We start from the raw sequence: 20,671 nt of genomic DNA, 5'->3' as shown, positions 1-20,671 counted from the left end.
AGGAGTGGGGTGGGGTTGGCCACCTGTTGGTTCACTTTCTAGTAATTCCTCTGCAAAACTTTCTTTTTTCTGTTTCTCATTTTGGATTTGTTTTTTGTTTTATTCAGCTACCTAAGTATTTTATTTTTATTTTTATTTTTCAGAGAGAGCATGAGCAAGGGAGAAGGGCAGAGGGAGGGAGACAGTTAATCCCAAGCAGGCTCCATTCTAAGCACAGAGCCTGATGCAGGGCTCGATCCCACAACTCTGAGATCATGACCTGAGTGAAAATCAAGAGTTGGATGGTCAACCAACTGAGCACCGCCCCCCCAGGCGCCCCACAGCTACCTAATAATTTTAGTAATTATATTTAAACATGAACAGGGGCGCCTGGGTGGCGCAGTCGGTTAAGCGTCCGACTTCAGCCAGGTCACGATCTCGCGGTCCGTGAGTTCGAGCCCCGCGTCAGGCTCTGGGCTGATGGCTCAGAGCCTGGAGCCTGTTTCCGATTCTGTGTCTCCCTCTCTCTCTGCGCCTCCCCCGTTCATGCTCTGTCTCTCTCTGTCCCAAAAATAAATAAACGTTGAAAAAAAAAAATTTTAAAAAAACATGAACATAGCAAAGCAGAGCATTAACTATCAGTATTTTAATGGCTCTCAGTCTTGCTAGTAAATTGGAAACACCAACTGACTGAAGTAATTCCTCAAATCTGACGTGAAATAGGTACCTTGAAGAATCTCACATGCATCTTTGGAAATAAGTTTTCACTTGCTTGATAATAGTATTACCAAGTAATTGTCTCCCACCTAATGAATCACATGACAGTGAAACACTTGGGGAGGGTGAGGTAGCTCACGGAGCAACAGGTTCTTTAATACAAGTCTCAGGAAGTCTAGTGGATCATGTGGCCCCAGGAACTAAGGAGAGGAGTGGTTATGGCTCAGCCGCAGTCGTGACATGGAGAGGACCTCGGGTGGAGAAGGGCATGAATTTCTTCACATTACGCCATGAGAAAGGATTTTTTATTTTCATCTGTATGAGTGAATTCTCATTTTTAAGTCTATTTTCTTAACTCTGATGAAAAGAGAGGTAATTATACTTTAGACAGATTTGTTTTCTGTTCTATTCTTCCTGTCTTTAAAATTAAGAACATGTCAGAGATTAAAATGGAGAATTTAAATGGATATTTGATCTATTCAATCTGTGTTAATTACTACCAAAAAAAGAAAAAAAAAGAGTGAAAATAAGTTTATTTTCAGAACAGTGTTCAGAGTCAAGAGGGTTGTTTTTTTGTTCGTTTGTTTTTCCCCAAGCAAATTAGCCTGCTTAAATCCACCAGGTAATTTCTTCAACCCAGTCTCAGCTTTAGTAAGGTTTAATGATAGTCATTATTATATGAAAATTCAGTTTAAATCCTTACTTTTAAAAGTTTGTCACTTCAGTCAAGTTTAGAAAAATGCTGTCTTCTCTGTGTGTTTCTGTTGGCCTGCATTTTGGTGGAAAGCTTACAACTTCTTGTAAGTGTCTATCCTTCCTTGTGTCAAAAGCATGTTTGTCTTGTAACACGTTAAGTTTCTTCCCCAAGTTCTTCACTGTTACACATCTAAAAAAATAATTACATAAGTAACTTTGTATGACTAAAGGGATAAAAGGTAAGGCATCTTGGCCAATTTAAACACAAGCAGTCTACCCCATAGAAGAATGGCATTTTTCAATGATAATAGCATTTTTAGTAGAATAAATTATTGTCATGATAGAAAAATCAAGGTGCCAAACTGAGAGCCGTGTGCCTACATATAATTTGCCCAGTTATACATGCACGAAGTAGCCACTTCCTGCATCACTGGGACCATGCTTTTTTTTTTTTTTTTTTTTAACGTTTATTTTTGAGAGACAGAGCGTGAGGGGGGAGGGGCAGAGAGAGAGAGGGAGACACAGAACCTGAAGCAGACTCCAGGCTCTGAGCTGTCAGCACAGAGCCTGACGTGGGGCTCGAACTCACGAACCGCGAGATCATGACCTGAGCCAAAGTTGTACGTGTAATTGACTAAGCCACCCAGGTGCCCCAGGACCATACTTTCCTGAACCAAAAAATGGAACAATTGATTTGACAAAGGATTCTTGTGTCACTTGGGTGTGAGGGCCAATGTAGGAGATGCTGTTTGGGTACAAAACTGCTGGCGTTTCTTAGATGTCTTAACAGTGATAGAAACCATGATATTCACATTGAAGCCTTACTATGGACTAAACTTGGTCTCCACAGGGTTCACATGTTGAAGTCTTAACTGCTTCCTCAGTGTGGCTATATCTGGAGTAAAGAAGTAATCAGTGTTAAATGAGGTCATAAGTATGGGGCTCTGATCTGATAGAATTAGTGTCCTTGTAGGAGGAAACACCAAAAGGTGCCCACGTGTAAGTTAGGAATGCCTCACTAAGAACCAAAACAGCTAGCACCTTGATCTTGAACTTCCAGCCTCTAGAACTGTGAGAAGTGTCTGTGGCTAAAGTGGCCCATCTGCAGTATTTTTTTTTTTAATTTTAATGTTTATTCATTTTTGAGACAGAGACAGAGTGCAAGTTGGGGAGGGGCAGAGAGAGAAGGAGACACAGATTCTGAAGCAGGCTCCAGGCTCTGAGCTGTCAGCACAGAGCCCGACGTGGGGCTCAAACCCACAAACTGCCAGATCATGACCTGAGCCAAAGTTGGACGCTTAACCAACTGAGCTACCCAGGTGCCCCCAATCTATGGTATTTTGTTGTGGTGTCTGGAGCTGTGAGAAAGGCCTGTCACTGGAAACCCAAGGGCTAAGAGTGTGCAGGACATTAGGAAGGAAACCAGTGGTGGCTCCCCTCTCCTGGATCATTCCAACAAGATTTGGTCATTCCTGTGTTAGGAAGGAAATTCCTCAGGCAAAATTGCCATATCAAAATATAAAATGGAAATATCCTCACACTCAGCATTTGAACTCCTAACACTGCACCCTACAGACAGACCTGCACATGTACAGACAGTAAGCATGCCAGCTGTCCCTATGCTCTGCCCACTGCTCCTCAGCAGTCATGGCAGAATACAGACATTGAAATGTCCACAGTGTGTCACAAAATTACAAGTACGGGATGTGCTTTAAATAGTTCATAGATATACAGGATGTCTGTGCTAGAAAATGTCTGGAAAGATGTGTACCAACATGTAAGAACACGGTCAATCAATCTGCAACAAAGGAAGCAAGAACACACAATGGGGACAGGATAGTCTCCTCAGTAAATGGTGCTGGGTCTGGACAGCTACGGGCAGAAGAATGAAGACGGATCACTTTTCTACACCACACACAAAAATAAACCCCAAATGGATTAAACACCTAACAGACCCGAAACTGTAAAACTCCTCAAAGAAAACATAGGCCGTAATCTCATGGATTACTCAGCCTTAGCAACATATTTGTGGCTACCTCTCCTCAGGCAAGGGAAACAAAAGCAAAAAGAAACCATTGGGACTACACCAAAAAGAAAATCTTTTGCACAGCAAAGGAAACCACCAACAAAACAAAAAGGCAACCTACAGAATGGGAGAAGATATTTGTAAATGACATATTTGATAAGGGGTTAGTATCCAAAATATATAAAGATTATACAAATCATTACTGGAAAAAAATAATCTGATTAATAAACAGGCAGAAGACCTGAATAGATATTTTCCCAAAGACACAGATGGTCAAAAGACACATGAAAAGGTGCACAACATCACTAATCATCAGGGAACTGCAAATTAAAACCACGATGAGAGATCACCTCATCCTGTTCAGAATGGCCAAGATCAAAGACAAGAGATAACAAGCGTGGGTAAGGATGTGGAGAAAAGGGAACCTCGTACACTGCTGGTGGGAGTGTATTGTGGAAAATGGTACAGAATTTCCTAAAAAAATGAAAAATGGGAATACCATATGATTCAGTAATTCCACTGCTGGGTATTTTCCCAAAGAAAATGAAAACACTAATTTGGAAAGGTATATGCACCACTATGTTTATTGCAGGATTATTTACAATAGCCGAGATATGGAAGCAGCCCAGGTGTTCGTGGATAGATGAATAAAGATGTGGTTTGTATATACCATGGAATATTACTCTAGTCACAAAAAAAGTATGAGATCTTGTCATTTGTGACAACCCGGTTGGACATAGAGGGTGTTATTGTAAGTGAAATAAGACGGAAAAAAAGTAATACAAATGATTTCACTCCTATGTGGAATCTAAAAACACAAACAGAAACAGACTCATAAATACAGAGAACAAACTGGTGGTCGCTGGGGGCCGGGGGCGGGGGGTGGGGAGGATGGGCAAAATGGGTGAAGGGAGTTAGTAGGTACATACACAAAACGTACTCAAGCTTTTAGGAAAAATACAGGAACTATTCCACAATTTAATAGCAATTGGAGGTAGGATTAAGTGATTTTTAGTTGTTTTCTAACTTTTAAATAATGATTATATACAAAGATAGATTTTCATTGCTTCTCATTCCTAAGGAATTCAAAATTTATTTATTACCAAATATCTGAAACAATATGTGTAAAATTAGGAATTTGAAAAGTAATTCTTTCCCCAGGGATCTTTGTTAATCTGCTGCCAAGTTTCTCATTGAAGGACACTGGTGAAAACCACACTTAGGAATTTCCATGCAATTTCTTTTTCTGTTTTTAGTATTTGCTTAAGTTCAATTAGAAACTGTATTAGTACTGTTTTTAACATTCTCTTTAATATGTGTGTTTTAACACCATTTACCTTGAAATGCAGCATGATGCATTTCCTTTTGTTAGAATAGTTTTGCCTACAGTGCTCATTGACCTTATATTTTACAAAAGACCACTTTATCTTTCTTTCGTGGTGCTACTTTTTCCTCTTGAGCATAACTTAACCAGTTTCTTAGGCTGTAAGTAAAACATATTTTATCATTGCCAAAATCCAGTGCGTCATTACATGAAGTTAAGGTTTTCTAAATCATGCCCTTTCTCTTTGAAATTCTGTGTAATATTTACCAGTAAAAAATACATGCACACACGTGTGTGTGTGCGTGTGTGTGTGTGTGTGTAATATTTTAAGGCCTTACCTTTTGGAATTTTTTGCAGGTTTTTGAGAGCTGCCCAATGTCATCCAAATCAAGAAAAGAGAAGATCTGTAGCATTATGTTGTCAGGCATGTGAATTAACAAATCAAATTTTCCATGACGCAGATTCAAAGAATAATCCAATGATACTTCTTTCCCAAACACATTGTGCATCTGCCCTAAACATCAGTGAGAGAGAGAGACAGAGACGGGTAGACACAGGCAGAGACAGACCAGGTTATAATAGGCCAACTCAGTCCCACACACTCTCAAAAAACATCACTTGATTTGAGGAGCACCTGTGCTTCTTCACAGAGGGTATACCTATCTTTGTAACAAAGCCATATTCCTACTGAAAAGATGGGCATCATTAAGGAATTCCAGTGTCCCTCAAGTGAAGTAACAGCATCTCACATTTATGATGCTCTTTACTTGTAGTCTGACAACAGTCCTTTGAAGAGGCAGTGTAACCACTCTGGGAGGTTCCTGCATTCCTTCGTCACATTCTCTCCAAGCGCCTCTGTGGGGCAGGCACTTTTATAGGTGTCGGGCATAAGCAGTGAACACAGCAGACTAGTCCCTGCATCCTCAGGGCTCATACCCTTCCTTAAACATACAAGGAGCTGAAACCCCTAAAAGGTAGGGTCTTCCTTGAATCTTCCAGGTCATAACTGCCAGAACCAGATTGTCTAGATCAGAAACCCTTCATCCGAAATCCATGTTGAGTGTTGATATGACACTGTTGCTCTAGTGGCCATCCATGGCCCCTAAATTAGTCTCCCTGATATTATGAATAAGCAAGATCATACTCTTTCTTTCTATGGAATGAAAGAAACATTTATATTAAATGTTTGTCAGATCCTCAAAGGAACAACTTTTAAAAAGCTGTAAGTGTCATACATTAGGCTCTTTGTAACCCAGCACTAAATTGTTGTCACCATTATCTTGCCATAAACATAAAATGGAGTGATTCAATATTCTAGGCAAAAACTGTCACCTTAAGTGACAGATAATGATATGTATTTTCTCTCCATTGCCAAGTAGCCATGTGATTCCTGTCGCCTTCCTTCTTCCAAGCAGATCCCCCAGAAGCCTGCTTCCTTCTGACCAGGGCAGACCCCAGACGCGGCCAGTCTGCTCTGGGCCTGGGCCTGCTGGCTGTCACTGGTCAGGTGATGGGCACATGATGTCAGTGAGTGCAGGGAGGGAACAGGGCAGACCTAACTCTATCCTCCCGTATGTGGCCAAAGAGGCCCAAGGGTAGTCAGCCTTCACACAGAGCCAAAATGCAGAGGTGGGAAGACCCCGGGCTCCTGACCGCGGTGGTCGAACTGCCCACCTCCTGTGGGCTTCTGTTAGGTGAGGGGGGTGTCCCTTGTGTAAACAGTTTGAGTGACTATTTCTATTACTTGCACACAAATCTGACCCTGGATGAAAGGTTTTGTTTTGTTTTAATGTGTGAGAAAGCTTTCATTCACCCCAAGGAAATCCACTCTTTGTACAACAGTGTGATACCCCACCCCCAGCAGCTCCTAGAGGACTTGTCAGAAATGCACATTCTCAAGTGCTGCCTAAGAACTACTGATAATTTAGGTCTCAGCTCTTATCCTCAAGGTGGTTCTGAAGCCTTGAGAAACCCCACCATACTGCCTATCAGACCCAGAGGCCCCAGCAGCACACAGCCATTACTTCCACTTACAAACGACTATGAAGAGAAACCCCAAAGGCTCGAGGTTCTAATGGACAACCAATTGATAGGTCGTAATGTGATAAAGCTGTGGTTCCTCTTGCAACTTTTGCAAATTAATCAAGAAATATTTAGAAAAATGTGAAGTCATCCAGGTTTTCCTAGAACCTAGCATTTCCACTTAATACACATTTCAGTAACCGTCTTGTGCTGCTTCTAAGATGTGAATTACAAGTTCTACCCTCTAGGAATAAGAGACATGACTGCATCTCCCCCTTCCACACCACAGACACAAACCCTCACCTGCCAAGGGCAGCTTTACAGCCTACACACTTACTTTATTCCTTCAGTGACGACCCACTTGTCTGGGTGTGTATGCTGTGCTGGGGACAGATGCCACATGCTCATGTTACAAAGCGTAGGACTTGTGCTGATAATGAGCTCTCTGTTTGCCAGGAAAATCCACACAAGTGGATGAATAGACCATTACAGTTCACTGGCGTAAGGACTGAAATAAAGTGTGGACAAGGAAATGTACCTTTTAATCATCTTCTCCCCAAGTACACTGATCTATTTGGGGTCCCTTGCTCCTGGCAACAGGAAGCCAGAGCTTGACGTCATCATCCTGACTCAAGAGTGATGCAGAGGCAGGCACAATCAGGCCATCCAAGGCAGCAGCCTGCGGTGGTGGGGATAATGGCACCCAGTGGGAGGGCAGTGGTGCTTCCCCAGGGGCCCAGTACGTGCTCACTACACTGCACCCGGTCTGTTGGTTCTGAGCCTCAGCTCATTCTCCAGGCTTCAAGTTCATTCTCTGGGCTACTTGAGATCCTTCAAATAATTTCCCTTCTCTGCTTAAGTCAACTAGGATTGGTTTCTGTTGCTTAAAACTAAGAACTCTAAAGGAAAACTGACAAACAGGCAGGGAGTTAGAGGCAAAAGTAACACAGGGAAAGCTGAAGGAAGAAGTTACACTGGCCTGAGCAGAAATACCATTAGTATCCAGCAAAAAGAATCTGGCAGCCCATACCCTGTGGTGGAAAGTGGCTAATCACCTGTGGTGACCTGGTATCAACTATCTGTTGTGGATTTGTTCAGGTTTGCTCCACTGCGATCACCACGGAACAATGTGAAAGGCAAAAGCAATGCAAGATTGTAGTGTCAGGTGGTGATTTCTAACAGTCCTGAATTGCAATGTAAGCAGCAAACAAAATAACCTGAATTCTTAAAACATAAGCCCTGAGAGTTGCTATGCAAGGGGTAAAACAGGGTTGAAATAGCCACATATGTGACAGTTGGTTCAGTAACACAGAAAGAGTGTCCTCTGAACCAGAATGGAGGTATTTAGGAGTCTTTGATAGGCTCACCAACACCCAGACCCACTGTTACTCCCATGCTGTCCCGTCCCCAAGGAAACAGATCTTATGTTTCTCCCCACGCCACCACTGTTTTCAGACCGGAAGTAGCCAATAACAAAGTTGATACTGGAACAACTTGGCTTCCACACAAAAAGAACACAGCCCTTTAAGAATTCATGTCAGCCAAAATGAGGGGAACAAATGAAAGTATAGATTCTGAGTGCAGGAGTCTAGAGAAGAAAGAAAATGATACTAAGTTGGATTGAATTCATGGATAGTGTGTTGGTTTAAACAAAGGAGAAGTTCTAGTTGTTTGCTCAACTGGCTACTAGGGGCCTAAACTCAGTGGTGGCCAAGTGAAGTTGAGAGGCCAAAAATTCCCATCACATTTAAATGGACTCTGGAGTGGGCTGGAGGATGGCCGCAAGAGATGTCCACATCCTAGTCTTTGGAGCCTGGGGAGAAAAAGGGTCTTTGTACATGTGATTAAATTCAGGATTTAAAAGGGGAGGCAGGGAAAGATTTTACACCCAGGTATGCAGAGAAGGTGATGTGCAGATGCTGTTACGAGCCAAGGAAGCCCAGCCCCCACAAGTTGGAGGAGGCCAAGATCAGACTGTCCCCCAGAGCCTCCAGTGGGAACAAGCCCTGCTTATACTGATGGTGGGTTCAGCCTCTAGAACTGTAACAGAATAAATTTCTGTGCTTTTAAGCCACTACACTTGTGGCCATTTGTCATGGCAGCCAGAGGCAACTAATACAGGTACCCTGGCTTAAATGGGAAAGGAAGACTCAGGAGTTTAGTGTCAAGCCAGGAAGCTGAACATAGCAGGCAACAGGGCCAGTGTAGTGGTCAGAATGGCCCTGCCCCAGATAATTCTGGGGGTGACTGATTACCAAGTGCCTAGGTTTGAAAAGGATAAACTGCCCACTAGATTCCTGCTTGGTTTGCGTAGTTAAAACCTATGTCAGATCTTGTGAATATAGGCCTGACTTGAGTAACAATCAGGTAGAGACATGTCCCTTCAACCAATTTCTAGACTAGAATAATTCCACAGATCAGAGATCCTCCACCAGCCAGGAGGTTAGCTACACTCGAAGGACCTTGTGAGAACCTACACGTTTGTTATGGGACTTTTCTTTCTGTAGGCATTTACTGCAGATTGGCAAAGATCCACAAGCTTGACTCTGTTGGCAAGGCTGTGTCTCGGTTGGCAAGATTCAGGGGCCAGTATGCTGCAGGAACCCAGCTCAACTGACATCTTGGGAGCAACTGTGGAGTTGACTGTCTCAAGTAGAGGACACAAGGGACCAGCATGGGTGTCACCAGTTGGGGTCACTTTAGGGATGGCACTGCTGTGAACCTGAGTAATCTGAGATGACCTGTGCCTCGGTAGCATCCTTCCTGCCCCTTGCTGTGTCCAACACACACATGCTGCCTCAACAGTCACCTCTTTGTGTCCTTGTTTCCTGCTGAGGTGGCTGTCCCTTTAGCTACTGAGATGCCTCTCCCTTGTACCCTCACTTGTTGGAGAGTACAGCAGCTTGAGCCCCATGCAGACCTTCTAATCCCACAAGGCTCCCAGGCTCCACCTGCACCTAAGGGTGTGAGCCACCTGCTATGGACCAGTCTCCCCAGTGCCCCAAGTACCCAGATTCCCCTGGGAAACTCACTCTTCATTTAAGAATCAATTCAGTGTTGGGGCACCAGGGTGGTTCAGTCGGTTAAGCGTCTGACTTCGGCTCAGGTCATGATCTTGCCATTCCCCAGTTCCAGATCTGTGTCGGGCTCTGTGCTGACAGCTTACCTGGAGCCTGTTTCAGATTCTGTATCTTCCTCTCTCTCTCCCTCTCTCTGCCTCTCTCTCTGTCTCTCTCTCTCTCTCTCTCTCTCTCTCTGCCCCTCCCCTGCTTGTGCACACACACACAGTCTCTCAAAAATAAACATTAAAAAAAAAAAAAAAAAGGAATCAACTCTGTGTCCATTCATCCCCTCATAGCACTAGTTTTTCTGTTACCACTCCCCTCTGCCTTTGAACACCACAGAAGCAAGCTGCTTTATTCATTTCATATTCCAGAGCCTAACACTGGTTCTGACACAGAGTAGGCACTTTTCAATGAGTGAACAAGTCAATTCACCCTTTGTTGGTTCCACTCTGGGACACTCTCAGGAAAGAAAAGCATCTGACCATGTGGCCCATGGAGGACCCCTATCAGCTCCTAGACAGGAGGTCCCATGGATGCTCTGCAGCTCTCCTGGGGGCTGCTGCAAACCACAGTCAGCCTGTACAAGTTCAGCCGAGTGGGACACGCCCTGGCTTCCCTCATATCCATGAGCCAGGCCTCTAGTGCCAAGAACAAGGGCTTTCTTTAAAGAGGGAGGAAGGGGCAGCCATGATGCCCAAGGTGACTTGAAAATGCCACATGCACCCTGCGTCCCCTCCACCGCAGCCCGTACTTGCCCTGCTGCTGCTCGTTCAGCAGGAAATCTGTGGGGGGCTCCTCACCTCTCTTGGGAGGGTCATTTCTTATTCCAGGCAGAGAGAATCCATCCATGACTTCCAGGTAACCTGCCCAAAGAAGCAGACACACACATTCTGGCACAGGTGTTGCCCACCATGGGAGCCAGTCAGTGGTGGTCTGCTATAGCAGCCTGACGAAGACCTAAGCAGAGAAGGTACAATGTCCCTCTGTGAACTGACAACAGCAGCATATTGGCAACTGCTGAAGCTGGTATGGGTCCATGTTATTACTCTCTCTCCTGTGAAAGTTTAAAATTTCCAGTAATAAAATGTTAAAATGAAAATTCATCTCAGATGGGGATTTTTTTTCCAGTTGGTTCATATGTTCACAGACGAATTGAAAGAATACCTTGTCCTCTTCCGTTTTTCATTTTTATGGGTCTAATTGCTGAGACTGTGTTGATGTATGAGGGAGCAGAGGGGTCTTGTTATAAAAATTCCACCTAATTCTTTAAATTTCTTTCAAGTTATACACCAAATGTTCCAGTTATCTATAATCACAAATTACTTCTGAGGGTTTACCATCTGATAATTCTCTCAATCTTACTGAAAGCAAAGACCTGCCTTATTTATTTATTTATTTATTTATTTAACTTTTTTAATGTTTGTTTTTGAGAGAGAGAGAGAGACAGAGCAAGAACAAGGGAGGGGCAGAGAGAGAGGGAGACACAGAATCTAAAGCAGGCTCCAGGCTCTGAGCTGTCAGCACAGAGCCCAATGCGGGGCTTGAACCCACAAACTGTGAGATCATGACCTGAGCCGAAGTGCTCAACTGACTGAGCCACCCAGGCACCCCAAAGACCTGACTTTAAAAAAAAATTTTTTTTAGCATTTATTTATTTTGGAGACAGAGAGCGACAGAGCATGAACAGGGGAGGGTCAGAGAGAGAGGGAGACACAGAATCCGAAGCAGGCTCCAGGTTCTGGGCCATCAGCACAGAGCCTGATGCGGGGCTTGAACCCACGAACTGCGAGATCATGACCTGAGCCGAAGTCGGACGCCCAACCGACTGAGCCACCCAGGCGCCCCGAAGACCTGACTTTTAAAAGGATTTGTTATTCAATCAGTAGACTCATTAATTTTCTGTTCCTGGGAAGCAGGCACAGAAGAAGACTTTACCAGGACTTATCAAATAACTACTAATCACACCTGCTACCCTTTCATTCTTAGAGGTAAACAGTTTAATCTGATCTATTCAAGAAAACTTGGTGGGTGGAGTTCAAGGCAGTAATTTCAGTACATGTTTGTCAGTACAATATTTTTACAGAGAGTTTAAGAAAGCCTTGGATTGTAGATTTAATTAATGCAATTTATGGAAAATAGTCACCATGTAACCTCTGCCAATTAGTCTTTGTTTTTAGACCAATGAGTCAAAATCAGGCTTATTTTCTCAGAAAAGTATAACTTTGTTTTTTTTAAAGTTTATTTATTTTGAGAGAGAAAGTGAGAGAGAGAGCAAGCGGGGAGGTGCAGAGAGAGGGAGAGAGGGAGAATCCCAAGCAGGTTTCATGCTCTCAGCGTGGAGCTAGACACAGGGCTCCAACTCATGGACCCGTGAGATCATGATCTGAGTTGAAACTAAGAGTCAGATGCTTAACTGACTGAAACACCCAGGTGCCCCCAAGAGTTTTAAGTAAACTTTACACCCAACATGGGGTTTGAAACCACAAACCAGGGATAAAGAGTCACATATTCCACTGACTGAGCCGGACAGGTGCCCCATAACTTTGTTTTCAATTCAAATAAATGTGAAATTTATGTCTCAAAATGAGGACCAATTTATACAAAGGAATCAGGAACATATCTTGTTAAGAGATTACTAAATGCAGTAAAGTCAAGATTAAACTTATGTAGAGCTAACAGTCTGTTTCTTACTACCTAAGGTAATGCAGTATAATGTGTAGCTAAACTTAGAGGATTTTTTGAAGCAGAGAATATGATAATGGGAGCTATGTTGCTTCAGTAAATGGCAGTACATGAGTATATGAAACTCTAGTATTGGGCTTTAGGAAGTTAATTTATTTAAAAACTAATCAATAAACCCTTTAATTTTGTTCTGTACTACTACCAAACATTGTACACATATTTAATAGTCAAATATATATTGCTAAAAACGATTCTGCCTGGCAACTAATCTATATGTTTATTTCTTAGTCAATAGCAAGTAGAAATATTTAATTGTATGAAAAATGACTGCAATTGGGAAATAAACTTGATAAAAAACAGATTTTCAGCTGCTATTTCAGCCTTCACTAAATACACTGTTGTTCCCCAAATTCTCCTTTGGGAACTGGCTCATTTGCTCATTCTGTACTCACAATCTGATTAAGTCTAAAACACATTCATTCTGCTTTTTTAGCCTTTTGGAAATCATTCTGTGACCTCAAGCTCACACCCTTCTCTGTGTTCCTAAACTGTCTCTCAAACCTCCTCCTGTGTGTCCTTGAACTCATCTTATCATTCAGGTGTGTTGCAGACAGACCATGTGATGTGCCAAAGACCAGCCAACCTGTAAGGGAAAGAGATCTTACACCAGGCCTTTGCTATACCAAATTACTGGGTCTTTCTGCCATTTGTTCGCTCACCCAAACCCTTAAATGCCATCCCTCCTCCAGCTTACTACTTAAGAAATGATACAGGGGGCGCCTGGGTGGCGCAGTCGGTTAAGCGTCCGACTTCAGCCAGGTCACGATCTCGCAGTCCGTGAGTTCGAGCCCCGCGTCGGGCTCTGGGCTGATGGCTCAGAGCCTGGAGCCTGTTTCCGATTCTGTGTCTCCCTCTCTCTGCCCCTCCCCCGTTCATGCTCTGTCTCTCTCTGTCCCAAAAATAAATAAACGTTGAAAAAAAAAAAAATTAAAAAAAAAAAAAAAAAAAAGAAATGATACAGGAAAATCTACATCCCTTAAACATGAGAAACGTCTGGAAAGTTGTGTAGTCTCATGATACTTTCTGCTTGCCTTGAATTCTGTCCAGAGGAAATCCCACCCGTTTAGAGTGGAAGAGGCTGGGTGAGACCAGCAGAGGCTGCCATCTTTCTGCCCAGCCTCCCCTCTGTGCTTCTCCTCTGGCAAACATGGCTTCACTAATGACAGGAAGCTCCAAAGGTGAAACATGGGCAGTAGAGTTCCCCACTGGGAACAAATGTAATTTTTTAACCTCAGACTTCAAGTACTGACTCGGGCTCAGACTCACAAGCCATGACCTGAGCTGACATCGAGTCGGATTTCAGACTGAGCCAAACAGGCACCCCTCGTGGACCACAATTTAAAGAATTGAACTCCTTTGGCTTTTTCTCTGCTTGTTTAGATATTGTTTTAAAACTAAAATTACATGACAGGACATTCCTGCTTTACTACAAATGTGATTCACAATGGGCACAGTCACTTGCTCCTACTCCTGTGTTCCCCAATAGCTCCACGAGGGTGGGCTGGCTGGGCTATGGGTAAGCCTGAGGGCTTAGCATTCATGGTTTATAATGCTGGGTCTCAATTGTGACTGTATTTGGAAACATGTGAGACTCTGGAAAACACCCAAGCCTGTGTTCTATACCCAGATTTCACTGGCCTGGAATGGGGCCCAGGAACCAGTAGTTTTTAAAGCTTTCCAGGTGATTTTTTTTTCTTATTAAAAAAAAATTTAACATTTACTCATTTTGAGAAAGACAGAGCATGAGCAAGGGAGGGGCAGAGAGAGAGAGGAAGACACAGAATCTGAAGCAGGCTCCAGGCTCTGAGCTGTCAGCACAGAGCCCAATGTGGGGCTCGAACTCATGAACTGCGAGATCATAACTGGAGCCAAAGTCAGAGGCTTAACCGACTGAGCCACGCAGGTGCCCCATAAAGCTTTCCAGGTGATTCTAATGTGCAGCCAGGTTCAAAAATAACTGATAGGTAGCACGGTGTCCATGGGAAAATGCTGGGTAGCAAAGAATGCCCAATCCTCTACTCCTCAACAAATATTTGAGAAAATGCTACTTCCAGGAATATGACATGCAAGTCTCTGCCCTCAAGAAGAGGGAAACACTCCAGTAAAAGTCAGCAACAATAGGTGTCTAGGAGCCTTGGAAAAGGTGTCTTGCCCAGCCTGGAAGCAAGAAAGGCTTCCTCAGTGAGGAAGTAGTGCCTGGGTTGAGTTTTAAGCAGGACCCAATGCCTCACTTACATGATGACTTACACTCACATGGTGTGTAGGGAATCAGATGTCTTGCCCACTAGAGCTCCGACATCAGCTATGACTCCAGGGTGGGAGTCCGCCATTGGATATTTTCATGGTGGTTATGTGTTGGCTATTTGTAATTCAGATGTTTGATAGAAAGAAATCCCCAAAGGCCTGCAATACCTTGCCAAGAGGAGGTAAGCCATAAAATCTTCATCCTTCAATATTACTTTCCCTACCAGTGGTGAAAATTCTCATTTGCACAATTCAATTAACGTATGAGTAACAGTGGCATCTAACATTTACTAAGTGCTCTGAGCACTTTATGCATCTTATTCCATAATAACCTTATGTGGTAGGTCCTGCAGTCTATCCCATTTTGCCTATGAGGATAATAACTCACTCAAGCTCACATTCAGGCATGCACACACATATACACACACATTAAGTGATGAAGGCAGGTCTGTCTGGAGATGAAGATGTAGGTCTGTCTGAATGCACAGCCCAAGCTCTCAACCTCTATGCTCATTATCCTCAGCAGGAGAGTAAGTGTGTGCTTATCAAGCATTAAAGCTATAATGTCCAACAAAGTAGGTCCTTAGCTTTGCTGGTGCCTTACCTCAGTTTTGTTAACAGTCAGATGGTGGGAGTCCTTGCATGGAGAGGGAGCCTGGCTTCCAGTCTCATACATAATATAGGGCAGGAGAGAAGTCATGGGTTCCTTTTGCAGTTCCACAAGCACAAAGAGTATCCAAGGTCAGGCTGGTTTCTATGCTCACCACTCCTGCTTTTTCCTTCACCAGCAAGAGCAGGTGACCTTTACTCAGGAACCCTGTTCCAAGCAAAGTGCCCTCTGCCTCCTCCTTAGCAGGAGCAAACAAGACTGGAAGATGATTGGCTTTGTGTTGTCATGATACATCGCATAAAGGGACTCAGCTGGCCAGCATCAGGTTCCTGGTAGCCTTTCACTTGCATGTGTGTGGAAAGTCCATTCACTCATGTATTCAACTAGCATTTATTGAGTGCCTACAATGTGCCAGGCACTGTGGAGTCAGCAGACCCTGTCAGTTCCTGCCTGCCTCACTCTGCTGGCTGTGAATTTGAGATGGTCATTTAGCAGAGCCAGCTCTGCTTGGCAGAAGAGAAGAGCCCCTTCGCACCAGCACAACCCTCTGGGGTCCTGCCCACCCCCCCCCCATTTTCCCACCTATAAGGGGGCTCGTGAACTGTCCTCAGTTTATCATCCAGTTCTTTCTTGCTGAGGTGGAAAGTCTCTGTCTGATCCACTAGATGAGACATTGTGCTATTTGTTTCCCATATGCTCTATAGCTCATAGGGCATATTGAAAGTTTGTCCAGATTTCTTCCCCTCATTCCTGTATTTTTCCCTTTTACATTTAGTTGATTTTTAAAAGTAAAATGCTTGAATTCTTTATTTCCTTTTGCATGAAATCTACAGCAATTTTCTTTGTGGTTACTATGGGGATCAACATCTTAAAGTTATAACATTCTAATTTGAATTTGTAGCAGCATAAGTTGAATAAGCATACAAAAACTCTGCTCTCTTACAACTCTCTCTCTCCCCCTTTACGTTGTTGATGCCACAAAATTACAACTTTATACACTGTATGTCCCCAAACCAAAACTAATTCTTCTAAATGCAGTAGTCTCCTGAGTAACGGAGAAAACAAGACTTGGAGTCACAAAGCCAAGTTACAATAATACTAGTTTTATAATAATTTTTTTCTTTATATGTATTAGTCTCTGAAATCACTTAGCTAAGAAAAAAGTACAGTTACAAACCATTGTTATAATACCAGCATCTATAATTGACCATATATTTACCTTTATGAAGATATTACTTTCTCCATACAGCTTCAAGGTAGTGTCTAGTGTCCCTGCAGGACTCTGCTGAACATTTACTGTGGGACATATCTAGTGGTCACAAACTCCCTGAGCTTTTTTTTTTTTTCTAGGAATGTCTTGATTTCTTCCTCACTTTTGGAGGACTGTGTTTGCCAGATATTTGATTCTTGGTTGACAGGTTTTTTTATTTTAGCACTCTTACTTTGACCCAGTGTCTTCTGGCCTATAAATTTTGATAAGAAATCTGCACATAATCTCATTGAGGATCCTGTGTATGTGACGATTTTCTTCTTTCTTACTGCTTACAAGATTCATTCTTTTTCTTTCAACTATAATGTGTTTCGGAGTTTGTAGAACTTCCTGGATGTTTGGGAAGTTTTCAGCCATTTATTTCTTTGAATATTTGCTCTACCCCTTTCTCTCCCTCTTCTCCTGGGACACCCACAGAGTGTATGTTCGTCTACTTGATGGTGTCCTACAGGTCTCTTAGGTTCTGCTTGCTTTTCTTCAATCTTTTCTTTCTGTTCCTCAGCCTGGATAAATTTCATCATCCTGTCTTTACGTTCACTGATTTTTCTGTTTGCTCAAATCTGCCTTTGAATCCTTCTAGTGAATTTTTCATCTCCGTTGTGGTATTTTCAGCTCCAGAATTTCTTCTTGGTTTCTTTTTAGGTTTTTGATCACCCTGTTGGTATTTCCATTTTGTCCATACATCATTTTGTTGACTTTCTCCACTTCTCATTAGGCCTTTGAGCATCTTTAGGTCCATCGTTCTGGAGTCTTTGTCTAATAGATCTGCCATTAAGTCTTTCTCAGGGACAGTTTCTGTTGAAGTTTTTTCCTTTGGGTCACACTTTCCTGTTTGTCTATATTTTGTGAAACACTGGACATTTGAATCTAAAATGTGTAACTGTGTAAATCAGTTTCTCCTCCTTTCCCAGGATTTACTGTCTTATTATTGTATGCTCTACGCTGAGGATCAGCCTGAGGTGTAAAGTGTCTTATGTCTATTCTGAGCCTTTCCTTGGGCATTCATGGCCACTTTCTAATTTTCCCTGTACATGCAGCTGTTTTTCAAAGTCCTAGTCTTTAAAGTCTGGCTCCCCAAAGGGGAAAAGCAAAACTGAGGTCAGGGCAGTGGGAGGTGGGTGGGTGGAGTGCTGCCCCTTTAAATATCCTGAAAGTCACTTCAGCCGGGAGGTGGGAGTGGGGTGGGGGAAGGGGATTGCATTAATGGGGGAGATAGAATGAGAATGCCTGTCTGCCTGCACCTCTTTGATCAAAACTAGCAATCAGCAAAGCACAGATGCCCAACATTTGGAAGACAGGGTCCTTTTTACCCACCTTAGTTCCTGTAAGTTGTGGGCAAGGTGCTCACATGGCCAGGGGTGGGGGATGGGTAGCTGCCACTGTGTGAAGAGCTAAAATTTACTGTCCAAGTCTTCCCCTGGAAGTTGTGAGCTTTCAAGAGACTGGAGTTCCAAATAGTTACATCAGACAGGTTCTATGAGTGTAATTGTTGTCCACATGGGGGGGGACAGATTCCTGGGGTGTCCCACTCCACCATCTTCCCAGAATCCTCACTGGAATTGATTGGCTTTTACTACCTTATTTCACATGACTAAAACTCTCCCATTTATACAAACCAGGCCCACGACAAGCATTCGCAATAGATTGGGTGGTGATGGAAGCAAAAGTTAATTAAAATTATGCTCAAACCAACTAAGCCATTAATTGGTGAGGATCAAAAGTGTTGACACATCTGATTTCATTCCAATGACTTTTTTCAGTTTTCAGATTTAGTGTAGCCTCTCCAGTCTGGAGAATTTGTAACAAAAATGTTACATTCCTGCACTGAATCAATACTAAATGAGGCCCAATTCAACCTTATAGGGTTTTTCTGTTCTTTCTCCAATTCCTAAAACACAATGCAGTTTGGCCAAGACTAGCATTGGAAGGTGGAGGGAAATGTGCCAGGCTTGGTGAGGATAGCAGTTTAACAGGAAACAGAGGGAGCATTTTCTTGGGGAAGAAAAAAATGAGCAGGGGGAGGGTTGGAAGGCTGCTTGAGTAAGGTATGGTTTGCCAATGGAAGATCCTAAGTAACTGGACCTTAAATGTGCAACATAAAAATCAGTCTTGTGGAGACCTTATTTGTGTGTAAAGGGTGAATGGGGGTTGACACTGGAGTCCCCAGACTACAAGCAGTCTACTGTACTAATACATGTACACAGTGAGGTGGCCACAGAAGATATACTGCTGAAGAAACCTAGCTTGCAATAGGTCAAGCAGAGGAATCAAAACCCCAAAATTCAAGCCCAGGTCTAACATGCTGTAGCCCCAAAAGACATCCAAGTCCAAACCACCAGACCCTGTGATTATGGAAGTTTATATGGCAAAGATTTAGGGCCGCTAATCCGCTGCCTTCAAAACAGGGAGATCATCCTAGATTATCCGGGTGGCTTAATGTAAACGTAAGGGCCCTTACGTGGAAGAAGGAAGCAGGAGATGTAGGTGCTAGCAAGCGGGCCACGAACCGACAGAAAATGTAAAGGGAAGGGAACGGATGCTCTTCTGGTGCCTCCAGGAAAGGCAGCCCAGCTGACACCTTGACTTTGGCCCTGTGAACTACAGAAATGTCGGAAAACAAATTTGCGTTGTTTTAAGCAACTAAATTTCATGTCATTTGTTATGACAGGAAGGGGAAACTAATACACTGCATACTCAAAGTTACTCAACAGAAACTGCAAGATTGAGAAATGGGGACAATTTCAGGGTTTTTAAGATCTAGGGATGTAACTCAGCTTAAAAGATGCCCCTCTTCACTTTACGATCCAACTGAAGATCCAACATGGTAAGCACCCTTCTAGGCCTTCATCTAAGACAAAAGCTATAATCCACACCAATATTTAAAACAAAAGCAGTATCTGCTAAAGACACATCACAGTTCATGTACTTAGGGTCAAATTAATGAAAACTAAATAGGCCACCCTAAAATGTAATGGTGTCAGGTCCATGAATGTTGAGCAAAAGATGGTACAATTTTTCGTATTATATAAAATAATTGGATCGAGTTCATTTAAAATAGTTGTAATTACATAGGAAAATAAAATGAACATGTAGGGCTGCATTGATTAGAGTTGGGATGCTATCATATAGAAACCAGAATTATCAAGGTTGAAAAAAAGGGTATTAGGTTACTTTGACCGGAAGAGGTAAAAGGAAAAAAAAGTGGAAAGCCACAAACAAGATGAGCCAAGAACATGGTGGCTTAGAGGCCAAAACTATTTGTCACCCCCTACTTTAGCATAACATCCTGTGTTACGAAAAAACTCACCTAAGATGGCAAGTCATGGGATCTAGTTGGCTCCACCTTGAGCAAAAGTCTAGGAAGCGTTCTGTGAGAAGTATGCAAGGTCCTAAGGAAAATGTGTTATACATTACACAATTGGTCTGAGACTGCAGGCTTCAAAAGGGTTTCTGGGTGCTGCACATCCTCTTTTCCAGTTGTAATTTTAATCAAGTCAGTATAGATGAGAAAAAGACCACTGTATATCCAAGATATCCCATCTGTCCTACTGTTGGCCTAGAAGGAAAACCCAGTAGTAGAAGCTTGCTCTCAAGGTGCCCAGTGTGAACTGAAAACACCATCAACTACTCACAGTGCTTTCCCTGCCAGACTGCTCAAAGAGGGGAGATACCTGGAGCCTGTAAGACCTTCCCAGTATTCTGTAAACACTACCTTCTCGATTGGCATGCTAATTATGATGCTATGAGAAAAAGTGTTCCCTGTTCAAAAATGTCTAGAAACAGCTTAATTAAAAGTAGTCTCCCAATCCTCATGGCACTAAATGTTTCACGAGTCAGCCAGGATGTGGATATTCCACAAGGAGCCTCACCTAGGGTAGCTTCTCCCTCACTTACCTGACCACAGAGCTGAGAAAACACAGCTTAGAAAATGCTTATTCAGACATGAAAATCAGCATGCTGAAAAAAGGGGGTATGG

The 20,671-nt window shown here is 43.0% G+C and overlaps 1 pseudogene; it reads right to left on the bottom strand.

Annotated features, from left to right (window-relative positions):
- Positions 1-820: 820 nt before the first annotated feature.
- LOC147584586 (F-box only protein 36-like) lies at positions 821-20,668 on the bottom strand (annotated as a pseudogene).
- Between the last annotated feature and the right edge of the window lie 3 nt (positions 20,669-20,671).

Source organism: Puma concolor, chromosome A1 (genome assembly GCF_028749965.1).
Source record: "Puma concolor isolate L17-30 chromosome A1, mPumCon1.1.hap2, whole genome shotgun sequence".
Taxonomy (NCBI): Eukaryota; Metazoa; Chordata; class Mammalia; order Carnivora; family Felidae; genus Puma; species Puma concolor.
Note: the sequence above shows the minus strand (reverse complement) of the source record. Positions and strands in the feature narration are given on the sequence as shown.